We start from the raw sequence: 21,518 nt of genomic DNA, 5'->3' as shown, positions 1-21,518 counted from the left end.
GGTTCATGACTGGTGAGGCACTGACTCCTTCAGATTCAGATTTACAAATATATGAACCCAAAAGAGTAGCTTATTCACTATTCAGTTGGCAGCATGAACACTGACTACTGGTTATGTTACATATCTCATCAGCATTCTTTACACACAGATAGATAAGGTACATATTTGGCTAAGAAAGAGCGTTACATTTATACTGGCAAGAGGGAGCGGAGGGAGCGCATTTGCTCTGCACCCTCCATGTGTTCTAAATTTGCTGATGCAATTTCACAATTCATACTAATTCAATACAAATGAAAGTATAGAGTGGTATACAAAAAAAAAACGGGTTTCAATTTTAACCTTAATTGAAATATTTAGTTTTTTTTTTAAAAAACTTTTTAATCTGATGCTTTAAGCCAGTGGTTCTCAACCTGTGGGGTGGGCCCCCCTAGGGGGGCATGAAATAACAAAAAGGGGGGCGTGAAGATGTGAAAAAAAGAAAACAAGAATTGAAAATATGAAAAATACATCTATTGAAACCAAAACAAATTAACTTAAACTACATTCTGAAACTAGAAAAATTAATATAGAATTAGATAAAAGTCGATAAAAGTTAAGTAGGTATAATAAAATACGCATCTATGATATATCATTAATTAAAAAAGAACAAATTGGTATTAGTGGGCTCCTTTCAAAAAAATGTTAGGGGGGTGCGATTAAAACTGTTATGAAAACTCGGGCTGCAAATACTTAAAGGTTGAGAAACGCTGCTTTAAACAATTTTAATAGAGACTGTTCAGCAAAAGGATAACAAGAAAAACAAAAGAATATTTTATTTAAGGTCAAAATTTAGTTTTTAAATATTGGATTGTTTTTTTCTTAGTCTGACCTAATTTTTTTATAAAATTGAAAACCATTTATTGTTATACCTTTATTTGTAAATGAAGTCCATGCGTCTATCCTTCTCCACGAAAATCTCTGTCACTTTCTTGTAAGAGTCCTCCTTATTTTCCTTTAGTTTTAAAAATCTTAGACTTCTATTTTAGCAGTCAGTCGGAACAAAAAATAAAAATAAACATACGGCTGCAGTGCACTTGACTTTCTGATATTGCTAACTTATTGGCGCCTAGAGCCTCTGCGTAGAAGAACAGCAGCAACAAACACCTGTTGGGCTCACATGCGTCCCCTTTGGTGCAGCATAGTACCATCTGTCTCACCTTGTGCCTTTTCACTGCAGTTTTATGTCCGATCAGTAACACTAAATATGTCACGCACATTCTTTAAAGATATTAGCCAGGCTGTGGAAAGTCAGGGTGTATAATAAACGTGTCTGCAAATATTATATTGGCGACATACAGAGAGACAGTAACAGGCACGCGCCAACTGCATGCATCAACCCAGTGTGCGATGGAGAGCGCAATCCAAGCTGAGGTGAGGCTCTTCGCTACCGCACCTCGTGTTTCTCCCCTGTATTTGAATGCACAAATTCAGTGATTTTGAATATAAAAATGATCAAAATTATTGGAATCATACAGAAAACAAATTTATAGCACAGACCAGTGGACAAATGTATTTTATGTTATCATTATTTGTTTTTTTTTACTTTTCATGATGACAGGTGAGACCCTGACCGCACGCCCCTGGGTAACATATAAATAGAGGATAGTGGGCTGCTAAAATAAGAATAAAAATCCGATGGTGTCACAAAAAAGAATATTTCACTTTCATTTAGCTCTTTTCATTAGCTGTATTTTGGATAACATTTATTTTTAACAAAAATACTCTACATAGGTAAAACAGCAAACATCTGAATATCTCACAGCGATTAGTGTCTTATACCCATTTAAGTTCAAATGAGAAATGCAACATTTGATTGCAACAAATTGTGCAAAATCAAACTTGTTAGATCCAGCCGAGTTATCGTGCAGCTGGTGTGCACGTAGCTTCACAGGGCCAGAAATGATTCTTAAATGCTTTGTCAAGGCATGTTTGGATTTTCAATTAGAAAATTTCTTCAGTTATTCGTTTAGATGTGCAGTCAGAAGGTGGATGTTTTGCAGCCTCATCTGTGCATTAAACGGTGTTGTTAGACAGGTTTGCTGTTTTGGATGCTTTGAGAACTGAAATCTGTACGTCCTCTGGCTCTTCGTTATTAACTCTCTTAATGGCAGTCCTTTTGACAGAGTGTGACACACTGTTTACTTCAAATGCATATTTTGCAGTTAATATTTTCATGAGTATAGCTGCCAGTTCATTAAAGCTTGCATTGACTCCTACACTATTATCATAACGCTGAACAACAGAGAGCACACACAGCACCTGTGTCAACATATCATTCGCATTTACCATTTGTCCATTGATGATGTCGAATGCCAGTGTCTAATCTAATGCTACATGATGTTTTTTCCCTTGCATCAGGTTATATTCATTTTTAAAATGGTTAATGTGCTTTCCGCTTATGCAACAAACATTTGTATTTCTAATAGGGTTTTTTTTGGAGTCTTTTCGATTGTAGACAGTTTATCGTAATCAGAATGTTGCTCTTTGTTAGACCAGGTTAATGATAGCACCTCTGATCTGCGCAGTTCAATATCACACCTTCAAGAAGCATTGGATTGGTTATGAAATATGTCACTCAGTGAGTGGTCTAATTGCGGTGTCAACAAGACTAGCTTGCACAAAGCTGTCATCATGCAGCAGTTTCATCTGCCAACTACAAGGTAACTCAAATAAATGTTTTTTAGAGAAAATACAATTTTTATTGTGAGTTATTGTGAGTTTTGCTCAATGTCCTCACAGGTGGCGCAGTGGTAGTGCTGCTGCTTTGCAGTAAGGAGGCTGTGGAATATTGTGGGTTCGCTTCCGGGTTCCTCCCTGTGTGGATAGCGCTTTGAGTACTGAGAAAAGCGCTATATAAATGTAATGAATTATTATTAACAAAATGTATTTAATCGATATATTAAAATAACACCCTGATTTTACATTGGCAGCAGGAACAAATTTACCTATTTCTTTTATATATTTTATTTTATTAAAAGATTTGTTGCACATTTTTGTCATTATATTTAATTGTAATATATATAATTTTTTTTGTCATTTTTGAGTGTGGGAGAAGTCATTCTGGGAATTTTTCAGTGTCGCCAGCCATGTAGTTTTTGGTAACAGCTCTACGTTACGACCATGCGACACACTTCTATCAATGTGCTGACTGTACTTAAGATCTTGGAGTGCAAGCCTCAGGAACAAAGTTTCTGGATATTGTGAACATCATTTCTGTGCATTTAGCTAGTTAAAAAAGACATTTTTGGGATCTAGAACATTGTGTTATTTTGGACTTCTGGTTTGGTTGCATTTTGTGCTTTAGTATTTTGGCTATAAAGACATTTTCGGCTTCAGACTTTTTCTTTCCCCTTACCTACTGGCCCCATTGATTTGAAATTTTCTGTCTGCTATTCTCTACTTTGGTAGAGTATGAACTTGGACCTGAAATGAGTGACACCTAGATGAGTGAGTGTTGTCATAAAAATCAAGCAGGTGCAAAAGGGTAGTGGAAGAAATTAATGTATTAATTGAAGAAAGAAACTTATCCTCTACCAGGACAAGTTTGATAACACCTCTTCAACTCAATAATCAGGCAGGTAGAAGCTTGTCCATTGCATCTTTAATTTACACTACAGCAAATGTTGAAGAGGGAGCATTCATCACAGCAGTCTGTTACAGAATGGTCAAAAAATAAGAACAGAAGTCTAGATTTATAAACAACGGAATTTATATGACAGTGCTGAATTAGTGCATACATTTACTTTCATTGGTTTGTTGGATTACACCCAAATAACTTATCCCAATAAAGGTCTATTCTGCTACACTCTTGTTCTACTCACATCTCTTAAGTTCACCTATTACCCTTGAAATCTCTGTGTATGTTACAACTGTCCAGTCTTATTTTTTACAGGACATCTGCTGAACTCTTAGGCGTCTCCTAGTATGTTTAGTGTATTACATCAACCATTCTCTTAGTGCATTCTTGTCTTTTATTTCCTTAACCATTTCAGTAGTTCTCTTCACAACATTTCTAAAACAAATGCTTATATATTTCAGTGAGCACTGCAAACCAAAATACTTAACTATTGTTACAGTGAGGTCATTATAGAAACAGTAATAATAAAAAGCATTCCTCTCAAGGACCACACCTCACTGGTATAAATCATTGATTTATGACTAATGCTGAGACCTTTTTACAACAACAACATTTATTTATATAGCACATTTTCATACAAAAAGTAGCTCAAAGTGCTTTACATAATGAAGAAAAGAAAAATAAAAGACAAAATAAGAAATTAAAATAAGGCAACATTAGTTAACATAGAAAAGGAGTAAGGTCCGATGGCCAGGGTGGACAGAAAAAACAAAAAAAAAACTCCAGAAGCTGGAGAAAAAAATAAAATCTGTAGGGGTTCCAGGCCGCGAGACCGCCCAGTCCCCTCTGGGCATTCTACCTAACAAATGAAATAGTCCTCTTTGTAGTTTGGGTTCTCACAGAGTCACTTGATGCTGATGGTCATACAGACTTCTGGCTTTTAATCCATCCATCATTTTTGGAACATCATGGTACTTAGAGTAGATGGTGGTGGCGCAAGCCACCACCAAAAGGACACCGGAAAAGGAAACAAAAGAGAGAGTAGGGGTTAGTACAGATTTTAGAGCTACCATGAATAGTTATTATAATGAATTGGATATACAGAGTATCAGGATTAAATTACAGTGAAGTTATGAGAAGGCCATGTTAAAGTAATGTGTTTTCAGTAGTTTTTTAAAGGGCTCCACTGTATTAGCCTGGCGAATTCCTATTGGCAGGCTATTCCAGATTTTAGGTGCATAACAGCAGAAGGCCGCCTCACCACTTCTTTTAAGTTTTGCTCTTGGAATTCTAAGGAGACACTCAGTTGAGGATCTGAGGTTGCGATTTGGAATATAAGACGTCAGACATTCCGATATATAAGACGGGGCGAGATTATTTAAGGCTTTATAAACCATAAGCAAAATTTTAAAGTCAATCCTGAATGACACAGGTAACCAGTGTAGTGACATCAAAACTGGAGAGATGTGCTCGAATTTTCTTTTCCTGGTAAGGATTCTAGTAGCTGCATTCTGCACTAGTTGCAAACGATTTATGTCTTTTTTTGGGTAGTCCTGAGAGGAGTGCGTTACAGTAATCTAGTCGACTGAAAACAAACACATGAACTAATTTCTTATCTTTCAGTGATATAAGAGGTCTAACTTTTGTTATGTTTCTTAAGTGAAAAAATGCTGTCCTAGTGATCTGATTAATATGCGATTTAAAATTTAGATTACAGTCAACAGTTACTCCTAAGCTTTTTACCTCCGTTTTGACTTTTAATCCTAATGCTTCCAGTTTATTTCTAATAGCCTCATTGTATCCATTATTGCCAATCACTAAGATTTCAGTTTTCTCTTTATTTAACTTGAGAAAGTTACTATTCATCCATTCTGCATGTACTAATGTCAAAGATGTTTGTGCACACTGTAAGCAAGTGTTTGGTGGGCCAGATTTTGAAAACCTCCCTCAAGGAAGGGAGGAAAGGGAGGGACACACTAACCAGAGGAGAGATGTTGGATATGTCAGTATGAAAGCATGGGGCGTACCCTGAAATTGAATTAAATTGAGTCGTAGCATGCTTGAAAGCATGTAATATTCTTCAAAGAAGCTGTCTGCAATATGTGATCCTCTAGGTCAGTGTTCCTCAACCACTTTTGTGTCGCAGGTCACCATGTTTGGGTCACCAACACAAGCAAAAATAAATAAAAGCTGTTTCAGTGGCTGAGTAGCTCACATTGATATTATATTCTGTTTGTCTCTGTTTGATAAGATATTTAATTTGTCATCAACGCTTGTTAAACCAAAGTACACCCCCTGCTTTTTGATATTATGTTCCATTTGTCACTGCACTTGTTACATCAAGGGGCATCTCCCCACTCTCCACACTGTTCATTATCTTATTTCATTTATCACCATGCTTGTTACTCCAAGAGATACCCTTCTCCCCTTTGATTGTGTACGTATTTTGAATGAATTTCAAAGGAAATTGTTGCCTGGGGTTGCCATTGACCAAGAGCAGATAAATCGGCGTCCCAAGACCAAAAAGGTTAAGAATCACTACTTTAGGATACCAATGTAGGCCAGTGAGGCCTGGATGGCAGATAGTAGAGCTTTGGATGCTTGAGGGCAGCATACATTTTGTTATGATATCAGGACCCATAAAACTCAAAAACAGACTTTTACTCTAAATTGGCCTGAAAAACAGGTAGGCTTTACAAGCAAAAAAGTAGGCCTGACTCTCAGTCTCAAAAAGCAGGTCTGCTGCCTGCACACTCAAAAGTAGCCAACTAATATCAATGAGGGAAGGGAAACCATTAAAAACCCTGTCCTCCGTAAATGATACTCTTAATATAATGATCATAATAAACATTTTTCAGAAAAATGGTCAAAAAAAGGATAACAAAATTTCACTTAAGGTTTTCAACCAAAACAAAACAAAACCTAGATCCATAGACAAAATGGGAATCAAGGGCACAGCAAAATTTTAAAAGAAACCAAGAGAATCAAAGAGAACTTACAAAAATCAAGAATCAAGGAAAGGAATCTGAAGACCTCAAGAAAGTTCTATTCCCTAGGCAATAGTGCTGAGGCATCTCAAGCTCTACATTGGCATGACTGCAGTGATACGGGCCCCATTCCTATAGCTCAAGATACACAACACAAGCGATATAATGAATGGAATAAACACAGTATAAGAAAAGAAAAGTACAGGAGATAATACAGAAGATATTGAAATCTTCTTCTTCAGCTGCTCCCATTAGAGGTTGCCACAGCAGATCATCTTGTTCCATATCTTCCTTTCCTCTATATCTTGTTTTTGTCACACTCATCACCTGCCTGTCCTCTCTCACCAAATCCATAAAGGAAAAAAGCATAAAACACACAAGTAAATAAATGCACAATAAACAAATGCAAATAAAAGACACTAAAGCCAAGCCAAAGACACAGTGAGGGACCGGGGACCAGATTATCATTTTAATGTAATGAGTGTTGCCTAATGGACTTGCCACTTTAATGGTAAGGACACCAGGAGTCATTAAAGAGAGATCATGGCCGGTGTCTGTGGATCAAAATCGGTGCCAACCTCAGATTCTGGAGATTGACTGACAGTGAACCTTAGTTAAAGTTCTGAGCCATGTCATGGCCAGAGGCTCAGTGCATGTAGAGTGAAGTGGTGAGCTGAGACAGACTGACAGAAGGAAGAGCTTGGTGCCACTTGGTGTGTAAGCTACCTCACCAGTAAGAGAAAGACAGGGTTCTAAACCTTGGTGCTGCAGACAGGTTTGCTGTTTAGCTTGTTCATTTGGTATTCTTGTTTTCTCCCTATATCCATTGCTCTTTCGGGTTATTTTTGTTAATTACATCTCTAGCTTTGTTCTCGTTTAATCTTTGTTATTCTGGGTACGCAGTGGAGTCACCATGGATCTTTATCTTATACTTTTTATAGTAGTGAACCATTTAAGGGAAATATAGAGCATTTACACCACTAGAAAGTAATTTATTTGCCCACAGATCAGTTTACCAAGTGATAACTCATAATGCACACATAAACTTTCCTGAAAAAGACAAAGGGAGACAGCTACTTCCTCCCTAAGCTGTATACAGGTGAAGGCTTGGAGCATGGACAGCTTCATTCTCTTAAAATTCTCTATGTACCTTATCTGATAGGCATTATTCTATTACATACTGGGGCAATCTTTAAAAAATCAACCACTTTCTGTCCCTGATATGCCTTATTTCAGTAATAAATTCAATCAGTTTCCACACTGAATCACATCTGTAATGGAACAGCCATAAATTTAATGGCGCCTAAAAGACCACCTTGGATTTGACCCTCTAATTGAATTTTTTAGTTATGAAAGAAATATGAAGCTAAAAATACATAAAATGGTTGTTGTACGTCTTTAGGGGATAATTGACCCCTACGAACATGGAAATGAGGTAAACCTTCCTCTCAGTCAGGACCTGTGAAGAGTGCATAACAGTAGAGCCTGTCCACTCTGCCAAATGTGTTTGGACTAAGCTCACCCTCTGCAAATACAGTAGAAAATTCCAGAATGGATTAAGAAAAGTCAATGAGGTAGAACACTCCTGGTCGCCATCCCTATTTTTAACACTACGTTTTCACCTAAATAACACCTTTTCTTGACATGACATGAGATGTGTGGAGAATGTTAACTGTCATCTGAAGTAAAAGCCTGGCTGTGCAGAAGTTCAATTGTGAGTCATCTTAAAAAGCTGGGGTATAGAGCACTAGCAATGGGTCCCAAAGGTCACAGTCAGATCTAAATCCTCAAGATTCACAGTACTACCAACAGGTTAGTTAGCCAGCCATTTCTAGTGTACAATATGAGAAAGTGAATCAGACTTCGGAAGAGTTAAGACTTGTGGGGACTGATGACTCTTGATACTTTTTCAGAGGTAGCCCACCTAGTGATTCTTTTCCTTCTTGGTCAAATACTGAAAGGCTCATTGAAGGTCAGTGTTTGTTTTTCTTGCAACTCAAATTAGGATTCCCTATTTTATTGTTTTGGCTGCATCATGAATTGGGCAAACACGGTATTAGCTCACCTTGGAGATCTTCTACTTCTTATGCTTTGCTTGCTGCCTTGATTATAGATTTTACTAGGATTGCTTCTTTTTTGTCATTTCCAATGGTTATTATCATCTATTTTTCCAGTTCAGATTAATACTTTCTGTACTTGCAACACTATGACAATAAACTGGTTAATTCTGCCACATCTGATGAATCCAGACTCCTGGGTTTCAGTCTTGTGTTTAGTCACTGTCTGTGTGGATGTTCTCCCAGGTATTCCAGATTTCCTGCCACATCCTCAGAGATTAGTGTAGTAGTTTACTGTAATTGGTAAGGCTAAATTGGCCTAGTGAGCCACAATGGGTCCCATACTGGACTGATAGATTCCTGCTTTGCACTTGTTTCTGGGATAGGCATTGTCTAGCACCCTGTGACCTTTGAACTGGTTTGTGAAAGATATTTTAATTTTGCCATCCTCATTTGCCATCATGTCCAAAATTCAAAATCTGTTTATTTCTCAGAGTTCATTAATAATGGTTTATTTTTACTCACAATGTAATTAACATTGTACATAACCTTTATACATTAAGCTTACATTTTTGTGTTAGGTTATTATTTTTATATTTACTAGAAAACTTGTGCACCACTGGTCCTCCTAAGATCAAGATTCCATCCCCAGTAGTGCATGGGTACCAGCAGACAGTCATGACGCATGTGTTTGATGGGCAGCGGATGCCAAAGATGTCATTCTTCTTCTTCTCATCACATAATTTACCTTCTGTAATTTGCTTCATGCTCAGCAATCATGTCCCCTTCTCAATCAGTCTGTCTAAGCACTTTGCTGTAAGAAAGATATAGCCCCCTTCCCATAACATAATTGGGAGTTACAATTTGGCTCATGCTCAGCAGATGTATCTGCTGTTCTTTTTCAGCTTTCCTCTGCAGTTTGCTGTAAGGAAGGTGCAAGCCACATTTTTTGCTTTACCAGTGTGTTTTAAGACCAAAATCAAGGTTCTAGCCTCAATGGTTTGTGAGTAATTGCTTGACAAACACAATACTAAGCATTTTATATAGATAGATAGATAGATAGATAGATAGATAGATAGATAGATAGATAGATAGATAGATAGATAGATAGATAGATAGATAGATAGATTACATCTTCACCGTGTGTGAAGTACTGTAAGCCAATATTTTTTGAATGTTTTTTTAGAAATTGATTTTAAATTCAGGCAGAATGGTAGAGCAGGGGCAAGTGCTACTATTTCATAGCTCAAAGAGTATGGATTTGAATATCATGTTTAAGGCTTTGTGTCCTGCTTATGTCTCTGAAGGTTTTGTCCAGGTATTCTGCTTTCCCTCCGTATCTCAAGCACATGAGTGTTTGATTACTTTTAGAAGGGAGTTTCCTTAGGTGTCCTGTTTTGTACTAGATGCATCAAAGTCATCACAGCCATATACTGTAATGTAATCAACGGCCTTCCAAAATATTGTAAATGATTGAATTGATTTGATATGATGTGATGAACTGGTGCCCTCCTACATAACTGGGTCTTGCCAAGTGCCCTTTTCCTTTTGAAGCTTCTCCTGCAACTCTGACTGACCTAATTATTTATAGATAATCTAATTAGAAAGAGTGAACAAGTGTAAAGGACAGCCGGGTCCCATGCCCGGCAGGGACGCCCCTGCTGCATCTGTTCCGGGGGAGCAGCCATGGACACTTCAATACCTCCCCCTGGATGCTTGGTGGCAGCCTCCCTGGCGGACGATGATTCCCAACCTGGCGCATGGCTCCATGGGAGATGGAGTCCTCCACAGCCTGGTTGGGGGATCGGATGGCCGCTAGGGGGAGCTGCATGGAGTCTGCAGCCCAGCTGGTCGAATCTGCAGCCCCACTCGGAAATGCAATTAGGACCAGGTGGTCACGCACCTGGAACGCTTCCAGGTGGGGTATAAAAAGGGCTAGCCACCACCACTCAAGGAGCCAGAGTTGGGAGGAAGGAGACAAAGCTTGTGGAGGAGTGGTGGGAGAGAAGAGTGTATTGCTGTTGTGTGGAAAAGGAGTGCTTTTGGGACTGTGTATTGTCTGTGGGTCACGGGGAAAAATAAAAGCCCTTGTGTTTTATACGTGCCTCTGTGTCGTTCTGTGCCGGGTCAGGCGCCTATATAGCGCCTTTTCTACACAAGATATTTAGTTTAATTGATATAACATGATAGCCTTGCACCTCTTCAGGGGTTGATTATAAGAGTTTGTCCATCACTGCAGGTACAAACTCCACCTCTCCAGCAACCCTGACTTTAATTGTTTGTGGTAGAATTAATCAGACGTTTTTAGGATATGAACATCCAGTCTCCTTAAACAGACTCCCATAAGAAAAATGAGTGTTTAGATGGTATGGGAAAAAAGTAAATAATTTGCCTAGTTGGTCTTTACTAAAACTTTTGTGTTTCTTATCTTATTTTTCACGTATACAAGCAGATGCGTTAATTTATCGCAGAAATTTTCCTCCGCTTGTGGTGAATCAGTAAGCCCTCATCTGCTGCATGGTTATCACAACATTTTCTAACATCTGGTATTGCTGTGAGCATAATCTTGAGGGAGAATATGATAGTGTGAGTCATGAGCTTCAGCATGCTGATGGCCGCTGCACATCACTCATCAGATTCTTTAAAGGATGTGAGTTTGACAGGTATTTTTAGCTTTGTTGGTGTAGTAAGAGATGAGTCCGGTCATCCATCTGTGCAAATGCAAAGCTAGCTGAACTAAAGTTTATAGGTTTAGAGGGTCATTATTTTTGAGGCAGACTTGAACCAGAGCCCATCCTATAGTCAACTTTAAAGGTCAATTTTCTTCCCCTGCAAGGTCAAATTGAAGGGAATTAATAATGGGTGTTAGGTGAAATATGTCATGTAGGAGGTGCTTGTTCATCTCGGAGTCCCTAAGATTACTTATTATGGACCAGTTGAGAGTCATCAGTCAGTGTTACAGAGTGTTGTCAAGCAAACACAATGAGAACAAGCCAAATAGGCATTAAAGACATTCAAGCTAGGATCCACAATGCATCTGGAAATGTTACCCACTATGGGTGTCAATCAGTCTTTCATATTGTGCCTTTCATGAAAGGTTCTATTGTAAATCAGCAAAAGCATTTATTTAGTAATAACTGTGAGGTGCTCATAAATATGAAATTTTTAGTTGCTTGTTTTTGCTAACTAAACTGCATCCCTCTTGAAATATGACTTAAATATCAGAGGTTAATCAAATAGATCTTAATTACTCATATAATGCTGACATTTACAGTTTGCTAAATCAGTGACTGCTTTCATAATCTCAGAAAAGAACAAAAATATACTATCCAAAAATAGATAGATAGACTGAGCACAAAGGAGCAAGCAACTCTGGATGACATGTAACTCAATCATGTGGAATAATGCTGAATTTTCAGTTACCTTAATCCGCACATTTTAGAAATACAGGTAGAAAATCATAGTACGTGGAGAAGAACCAATGCACACACAGGGAGAACAAGCAAACTCCACACCATGAGGCCCAGGCCAAGATTCTAACCTGAAGTTCACAGCTGTGCCTGAGCATTTTTCATTGAAGCTGGTCGTTCTAATGATGATGGCCCATGATGGTTTTCTCTGGTTATTGCTTTGGGATCCAGAAGGGGTGGAGAAGAGGCCAGACAATGGGCACGATCAACATTCTTCGTCTTCCAGGCCATCAGGATTCTGGATAGAGAAGAATAGACGTAAGTACATTAGCAGCTGTAACCTCAAAATCCTCGTCCCCTTTAAACCAGCTCCATGAAGGATGGTCACATAGGAGACATTTTATATTGTTCTAGTCCAATCACATTTATAAATGTGACTGTTGTACATAACATCTATCAAGAGGAGCATCATTATAAGGAGTTTTTCATAAAAGCAAACCCTCACAGAGATGCTCCCGTTGACGGTCCCACTTGAATGAAGGGCTTCTTTCAAGCAGTTTGCTGCAAAGAATGTAAAGTGAAGTGCCATTGTATCATTTAATTATATTGTTGAGTACGAAATTAGACCATATCTGATAATTAGAGTTCTGACTACGCGTTCATTTTCTAACCTGCTTTACTAGTTCTGGGTCGCTGGTAGCCCAGAAACTGGGCACCATTCCATCACTTGCATTTACCCATAGTGGACCAATTTAGAGTTGTCAGATAGAACTTTGGGATTTTGGAAGAAAACCAGAAACCATGAAGAATTTTTTTTACAGAAATGGGGAGAGAGCAAAAATCTTCATACAGACATTGTTTAAACCCAGGACTCCGAAGCTGTGAGCTCAACACTACATCGCCATACCACACCAACTTCTATCAAGTTAAACCCTTTTAGCAGTTCAACTCAGAGGTGTTAGCTGAGAAGAAACAAAGGCAAGCTTGTCTTCATCCCTTCCATATTGATATATAGTCTACTTATACCAGATGTTCTGCTTCCTGACAGTCTCTTTAATCACTCATTATTTTAGAGGGGATCTTTTACAGTGAAAGCAATCTCCTGGTGATTGACAATGCAAGCAACATAAGATTAGAAGGCAAGTTACAAGATGATTCCAGTCCAGCATAAATCATAGCACAATATTACACAGAGCACAGAACAAAGCAATATTGCTGCTATGGGTGGAGCATGACAATGAGCAGGGAAAGTCCACTGTAGGCTGCTCCTGGATACAGAACTCCATAAGTGACTGATAATTAGGCTTTCATGCCACTCCTAATACGGGCTCATTTCTCAGGCAGGCAGTGAGATGGAACAAGCCCTGGAGCAGCTATTGGCCACTGTTAACTGCAGGATAGCCTCTATGCTGTAAAGATGATGGCACCCTTTTTGTTTCAGTCGTATTGTGTGTAACACAAAGACTGAGGAATTTTATTAGAGGACAAGTGAACGGTAGCAGTCTGAAAAAATTTTCACTCGGCTCAGTGAATCTTCTCTGCATTTGCTCGGATCATTCTTTCTCTATTTACTTTGTATGTTATTCCTTTTTAGTGTGTAAAGGGCTTTATGGTGTAGCTTGGCATTAAGTAAAATAAAGATTGATTGATGCTGTATTCCTCTAGTTTTATCACACAGTTTTAATTTTTAAGGTTCAAAGTTGTTATGGTTGCTTCTCTAAGGCATTGAGTCTCCTAAGCAGTGGCAGCTTGTGCGGGGCTTGATCAAGCATTGTGTATATTGTTGTTGAAATAGACTAAAAATACTTGTAAAGGTAATTAAGATTAAATGGTTTAGTTAGGTAGACATGCTGCCTCTCATCAAGTAGACCAGTGATCACATCCTAGATGGTCCCTTCATGTTTGCATGTTCTCCCCTGCTAATTCGGCCTGTAGATGGTCTGATGCCCTGTCCAGGGTTTATTTCTGTCTTGTGCCCAATACTTGCTAAGACAGACTCCAGCTTCCTCATGACTCTACTCTGGACAAGCAAGATGGATAGGTTAGTTAGTTACTTAGTTAGTTATGTGTTATTTTCATGCCATCCATACACAAGTATACAATGGTATAAAATAATGTTCTACTAGAACCACAGCACAACAGAATGAAAGAACAGGTTACCTATGTATAGACTGTGTATAGAAAATGGGTTACACATGGTGCAAAAACAAGACAAGGCATATTAAGGGAATGACTACAAATTGCATAAAGCGCAATTAGACATGGCAGTGCAATTCACATATTAGCACATGGAGACAGATTAGTGCAAACTAAACAATTCAGTTTTGATAAGCCTGACAGCCTGTGGAAAGAAGCTGTTACAGATCTATGAGAACTGGCTCTAATGCTTTGGTACCTTCTACCAGATAGCAGGTGGGCAAAGAGTCCACGAGAGGGGTGAGAGAGGTTACTATTAATTTTGGAAGCTTTACGAATGCAGCATTTCTGGAAGATGTCTTTAATGAAGAGGAGACAAGTACCATAATATAAACATTCCATACCATAACAGGGTCATGTGAGGGTGATGACTACATGCCATTAAAACATAATCATACCAAAAAACAATCACAGGTTTTCCGATCAGTACATAATTCCTTAATCATGAAATATAAATATCTCTTTTAAATTATAAAAATATTATATGGAATGCCAAGAAAAAAATATAATTGTCAATATGAACTATGACTGGTCCAACATTTAAGGTAGGTTATTGTTTTATAGCTATTGCCCAGCAGCCTCCATTAGGATTAGACAGATTACAGAAAAGAATAGATCTACAGCAATAAAAACATCCACTCATTAACCCAAAAATATAAAAGATAATGTCAAGTTAAATGAATTTGATGCTCATTTCATCTATATTTCATCTTGCTGTTGCCTCTCCAGTGCACCTGTTGTCACTTCCATTTGCTTAATGGACTTGATTAGATCGTGATGATTAAGTGTTATTTTTTTTGGACAGTATATACTGTATACTATATATATAAATATTGTGGCGGATGGCCGGGGATTATGCCCGGCCGGGACGCCTAGAAGGACCAAGAGGACCCTGTGGACCACAAGAGGGCAGCCACCCTGGTCTGTATGGGGGCCATGGAAACCGAGCATGGAAGCTCAACCCTATTGGGGCCCGTGGCCACCACCAAGGGGCGCCCGGAGGACTGAGGAGCCCTGGATGTCAGCACTTCCAACACACCTGGAAATGCTGCCAGAAGGAATTCCAGGGACAACTGGAGTGCTTCTGGCTGTTCATGCAGCACTTCCGCCACACCAGGAAGTGCCGCTGGAAGACCGTCACAGAGCACCTGGAGCATATCCAGGTGGCTATAAAAGAGACCGCCTCCCTCGAGTAGATGAGCCAGAGTTGGGAGGAAGAAGGCAACATTTGGGAGAAGAGGTGGAGAGGCGGCAGAAGGGAGAGATCCGAACTGAAAAAACAGTGTTTGGTGCATGGGCACTGTGTTGTGTCCTGGACTTTATAATTAAAACGTGTGTGTTTTGGAACATTTTGTGTCCGGAATAAATTTACCACTATATATATATATATATATATATATATATATATATATATATATATATATATATATATATATATATATATATATATTGTCATGAACCGATTTACGGCCTGCCAAGTTGGAGATATTCATACTTATGGCCAAGGGTCATAAGATAACAGTCTGGTACTTATTTTGTAGAAGTTGGCAAAACTGATGGTAGCAATAGAATAGTTTATTATTATTATTATTATTATTATTATTTCACAGGGTCACATGTTTTTTAATTTTTGTAAGGTTTGTTTTGCTTCATATGACTAATTATTATGTATTCAGCCTGCACTGCCTCTTTAAATTCATTAATGACCAACTAGCAGCTATTGTAAACTGTTCCTTGGTGAAACAAATTTAACTGACAGTCCCCCTTGGTGAAACAAGCTCATTTAGAAATGGGGAAAGAGACTGTGCAATGTTGCTGGTTGTGAGCCACTTATGACTCATCGTGACCCACTCATGAACCAACAATGGCAATCAGCGACCAGTGATACACATCAGGCCCATAGAGCCAAAACTGAAATGATGTGTACACTTTGTAACCAACATACAGTTAACTTGACATACATGGTTAAATGGAGCCATATGTCAGCACATCTATCTATCTATCTATCTATCTATCTATCTATCTATCTATCTATCTATCTATCTATCTATCTAGCGATACATATACACAGTATATTTCTGTGCATATTTCTATAGTTCTGTTTCTTTTTTCTGGCTTTGTTGTTAAGGACACTTTCTAAGTTTAGATTAGTGGTGCCCAGTGCAGACATGGAAATGCTTGTTCATGTTTTTATTTCAACATGTTTAGATTGTTGTAATCATATATTTACTTGCTTGAGTAAAACATCTATGTCTTGTTGACAATCCATACAAAATGCTCCTGCCAGGTTGTTATTGAGGTAAAATAAATGGTCACATATTACTTTAATTTTGTGATCTTTACACTGTCTTCCAGAGGAACACCGAATTCAAGTTAAAATTCTAGTATTTACTCATAGAGCACTGCACAGTTTAGTTCCACAGTATATTGCTGGAACTGTATATTGCCATTCTTCTAATTGGGTTCTAAGGTCATTTTACCAAGATCTTTTAGTTGTTTCATTTACGGGATTGAAGACATGCGGTGATCAAACTTTTCAGTGTGTTGAACTGAGATTATGGGGACAGTCTTCCTCTTGCTTTTCATGGGAAGGTTTGTACTAAAATATTTTAAAGCAGTTAAAAACTCATTTGTTTAAGCAAATATTTATTATGGTGGAGTGATTTAATTTGAGTTGTGTGTCTATTTGCTGCTTAGTTTTTTTTATAGGTGCAATCAGTTTTTAAATGTTTTTATTATGATTTTGTGTTTGTACAGTGCTCTGTGACTGCTGTCTGAGATGGGTGCTTTATAAATAATTAAATAAATAAACAACTAAGGGGACGATGCAAACACAGTACATCTAAACAGAATATTTGAAACATCAGAACATACAACATGATAATATTTTTAAGCCTACAGATGGATAGGGTTCATGGGTTGTAGTGTGACAACAGCAGAGTTAAATGTCAAAGTTAAAACAAATGAAACAAATTACAATAAATGCAAAATTATGATTCATCACATCTTTAAATATATTTCCTTTACGTCCATTTTCAAACCAACCTAAGGCCCACATCACACTACATGACTTAGAGAGAATGGCATTCTTAACAACTGTAGTTGCTGGATCTCGTTGTCGTGAGGAAGTTAGATTGCCTGACATCCTAAAAATTGCAGAATATGGTGGATTACATGGCTTCTTAATGACTACCCAAAAAAGTTTCAAATATCCTATTGCATAAAGAAAAGTTGAGACATTTTAGCCGCCAATCAATGTGATGCACAGCCAAATATGAACTGGCACTATGAGTGAAGGTAAACAAAGAACATGGAGAACATCAAAGTAGTAGCCACTGCTGCTGTTGTTGTTTCTGCTTTTCTTGTAACTTGGAGAAGATTACATTTGGTTTGTTTTAGGCATTGTAAATTTCTCATACAGCCATTCTAATGTAGAATTAGTGTGGACTAGTTCTGCAGTAGCATATAATTGGAGGGTCTGAAATTAATGCAAAAAGATTGATTGGTAAAAAATCGAATTACTTGAGAATGAGCCCTAGTGTTAAGGAGGGCATCTGGTATGTAATTTTGGTTCCTGATAGTTATTTCTGCGATGAGTACTGTAAGTGTTCTTATGGTTTGGTTGGAAGGTTCTTCCTTGACAGTTGTCTGAAAAGGATTTCCTCTGTCGATGACAAAACTCATAGACGCAGCCTAAATCAGTTTTGTCACTTCAGAGGCAACAGATTTAAATCAATTCGAAAGAAGAAAGAGATTTTTGTATCAACAGGATGGAAAAAGCTATGAAGAAGATAAACACTATGGCTCTGAGTTGTAATAAATGAAAAAAAATTAAGAAAGCTTATGCCAAGAAATGTCAGAATCAATGGAAAATGATTAATTGCCTGATAAATGCTGATAGTTGATTTCTGAACAGGAAGCATTGACATTATTAAAAAAGCATTACTTATCAGTCATGTGTAAAGTCAAGGTAAAATAAATGGAAATCCACCCTGCAAAACAGATATTAACATTAACAGAACCCATGCTGGTGTCAGTTTTGTTCTACTTATAAACAATTAAAGGAGAAAACACCCAAGAAGGTAGACCTGGGGTCTCATTTACAAAACTTTGTGTGAATTTTAGTTCAAAAGCATGTGCACACCTAAAAACAGAAAAATGGGTATGCCAAAAAAAAAAATCAGATTTATAAAACCCTGTGTACAGATATTTCTAAGCAATTTACCTTTTATAAATCATCCAGTAAACATGTGTACATGAACGCACCTTGAATGCTGCCTTAAAATATCCATAGATGGATCATGCTAATCACCCTCATACATATGCAATCATGATGCAGCATAACTTAATTGGCTGGTACAGTACTCTCGCTCTTGATGGTCCGAGACCCTGCTACTTACATTTCAAGAGTATCAGGCTGCGCCCCCGCAACTGAGAGCGCATGGTCATGTGAAGCACTTTGGTGCCTCTCCTCTGCGTTCGGTTTCAGGGAAAGGTTTAAGTGCCAGTGTCTGAGCGGATAGCCTCTATCACCTGGCACACGTAATGACATGACCACTGTTGTAATGAATAGTACAGGCCATATGAGAAACTAAAGGTTCAGCCACTTACCTTAATAACAATCCACCTGCCATGCACAGCACCATCACATTTGTCAAAGCTACTTTGCCTCAGGCTTACCCAGACCATAAGGACACAACATTTCTCAGCCACCGCATGTCATCACAGATGTCTTGTGCATTAATGGAATGTAACAGCTTAACAATTAACAAAGCAGTTGCATTCTCACTAGGTTCGCTTATTGCAATATGAGTGTTGTATAGAGCTCTAATTATATTAGGAGAAACGAACACTGCTGCAAATTGCCTTTTTATGTTGACAAAAACATGTTATGTATGTTCACCCACACCATACGAAAACTAGATGTAGTGCCTCGACAGTCAGTTAATGGCTCCCAGCACAGAAGGCATGTTAGAGCGAAGCTTGGCCGAGATATTCTTAACCTGTTGGCTAGTTCCCTGAGAAGTGACAGTAGGTAGCTGATAAAAAAGGTCTTCAGTGCAAATACGTAGCATTGGCCCCATTTAAAACAGAACTAAAATACAGTCTGTGCATCATATTTATCATTTTTGAGGTATGATTTGTTTGTCACAGTACAGTGATCCCTCGCTATATCGCGCTTCGCCTTTCGCGGCTTCACTCTATCGCGGATTTTATATGTAAGCATATTTAAATATATATTGCGGATTTTTTGCTGGTTCGCGGATTTCTGAGGACAATGGGTCTTTTAATTTCTGGTACATGCTTCCTCAGTTGGTTTGCCCAGTTGATTTCATACAAGGGACGCTATTGGTGGATGGCTGAGAAGCTACCCAACTTACTTTTCTCTCTCTCCCTTGCGCTGACTCTCTCTGATCCTGACGTAGGGGGGTGTGAGCAGGGGGGCTGTTCGCACACCTAGACGATACGGACGCTCGTCTAAAAATGCTGAAAGATTATCTTCACGTTGCTATGTTCTGTGCAGCTGCTTCCTGAAGCGACATGCTGCACGGTGCTTCGCATACTTAAAAGCTCAAAGGGCACGTATTGATTTTTCACTGTTTGTTTTCCTCTGTCTCTCTCTCTCTCTCTCTCCCTGCTCCTGACGGAGGGGGTGTGAGCTGCCGCCTTCAACAGCTTTGTACCGGCGGTGCTTCGCATACTTAAAAGCCAAACAGCCCTATTGATTTGTTTGCTTTCCTCTCTCTTTCTGACATTCTGTGCTCCTGACACGCACTCCTTTGAAGAGATATGTTTGCATTCTTTTAATTGTGAGACAGAACTGTCATCTCTGTCTTGTCATGGAGCACAGTTTAAACTTTTGAAAAAGAGACAAATGTTTGTTTGCAGTGTTTGAATAACGTTCCTGTCTCTCTACAACCACCTGTGTTTCTGCGCAAATCTGTGACCCAAGCATGACAATATAAAAATAACCATATAAATATATGGTTTCTACTTCACGGATTTTCTTATTTCGCGGGTGGCTCTGGAACGCAACCCCCGCGATGGAGGAGGGATTACTGTAATACACATAATAATAATGGCTTGGTGATATAATTTATTGTGCGTGCAAATCATCATTTAAGCTTGTTTGATTGCATTTCTATACTTGATCAAGGGTGTCCTCGTTTCCCAGTTTCTCCAAAATGTTGTGTACGTAAATATACGCATGTTGTCCTGTCAAGTTTTCTTTAATAAATCCTGATGTTTACGTGAAAGTTTGCATGCGCACATATCAAGCCTCTTTTTGTCCGCATGCAAGCTTTATAGATGAGGCCCCTGGTGTGGATAATAAGGAGCACAGTGATTCTATCCTCAAACCCAGAATAAATGATTGCCAAGATTAGGGCTGCCAACTCTCTTTCTTTGGAAATGAGGACATTTGGATCGAAAAATGAGAACCTTTGAGGACACCTTTCCCTATGATGCCATAATACGCCCTTATACTGTCCAATGGTTTTTAAAAAATGATATAAACCTTTAGTAACAGTTTATCACTATAATTATGATATGATGGCCACAATCACAGTCACTGACAAACTAATAACCCATTAAATATTTTGAATATGTCAAGCCTCTTAAATGAACAGACTTCATTCCTTCTATTCTTATTTAGGTACCTTAACACTTGAATCCCTGAAGCCTATGAAAAAAGTTGTAATCCCAGGCCACCATTAATTCCTTCACACCACCCCATTAGCATCTTTTATTTTGTAAATGTGTCGATCAGCACAAGCAGCAAGAAAGCCTGCTATCCCATCCCCCCCCACCGCCTCAGCTCAATTCGGGAAAAATGTTCTCTCAGCTCAAGTATGTTTATCTTGGTGTGAGGTACTTGGAGTTGTATAGGGTAAATAATATATTGTTATTTGGAATACATGCATTTCATGTGTGTTCTGTCTCTACAATGATCTCTGTAAATGTAGAATGACAGGAAATGCGAGGCAAGCTAAAACAGAAACTTTTTTCATGTTATAGTACTAATGATAAAATGCTGACATGAAGTATATAATGTGTGAAGACTGAAGTCCAAATGTCAAATAAACACTTTCACAAAAGGTATAAGTATAACAAAACAAGTGCACCTTTTTTCAGAAATAGAACCGAAGAAAAAGAAATCGGGTTAGGGTACGAAGCTGACACAACCGCTTGTCATAAACCTTTAATAGTTGACTCATTAATTTACAATTATAAGTCCATTTTGGAACAACAG

The 21,518-nt window shown here is 38.3% G+C and overlaps 1 protein-coding gene across 1 annotated transcript in view; it reads left to right on the top strand.

Annotated features, from left to right (window-relative positions):
• tsnare1 (T-SNARE Domain Containing 1) overlaps positions 1 to 21,518 on the top strand; it is a 919,576-nt gene that overhangs the window by 124,458 nt on the left and 773,600 nt on the right. The window lies entirely within an intron of this gene.

The sequence above is a fragment of the Erpetoichthys calabaricus genome, chromosome 13, assembly GCF_900747795.2.
Source record: "Erpetoichthys calabaricus chromosome 13, fErpCal1.3, whole genome shotgun sequence".
NCBI classification, from domain to species: domain Eukaryota; kingdom Metazoa; phylum Chordata; class Cladistia; order Polypteriformes; family Polypteridae; genus Erpetoichthys; species Erpetoichthys calabaricus.
This window is presented reverse-complemented; position numbering and strand designations above follow the sequence as displayed.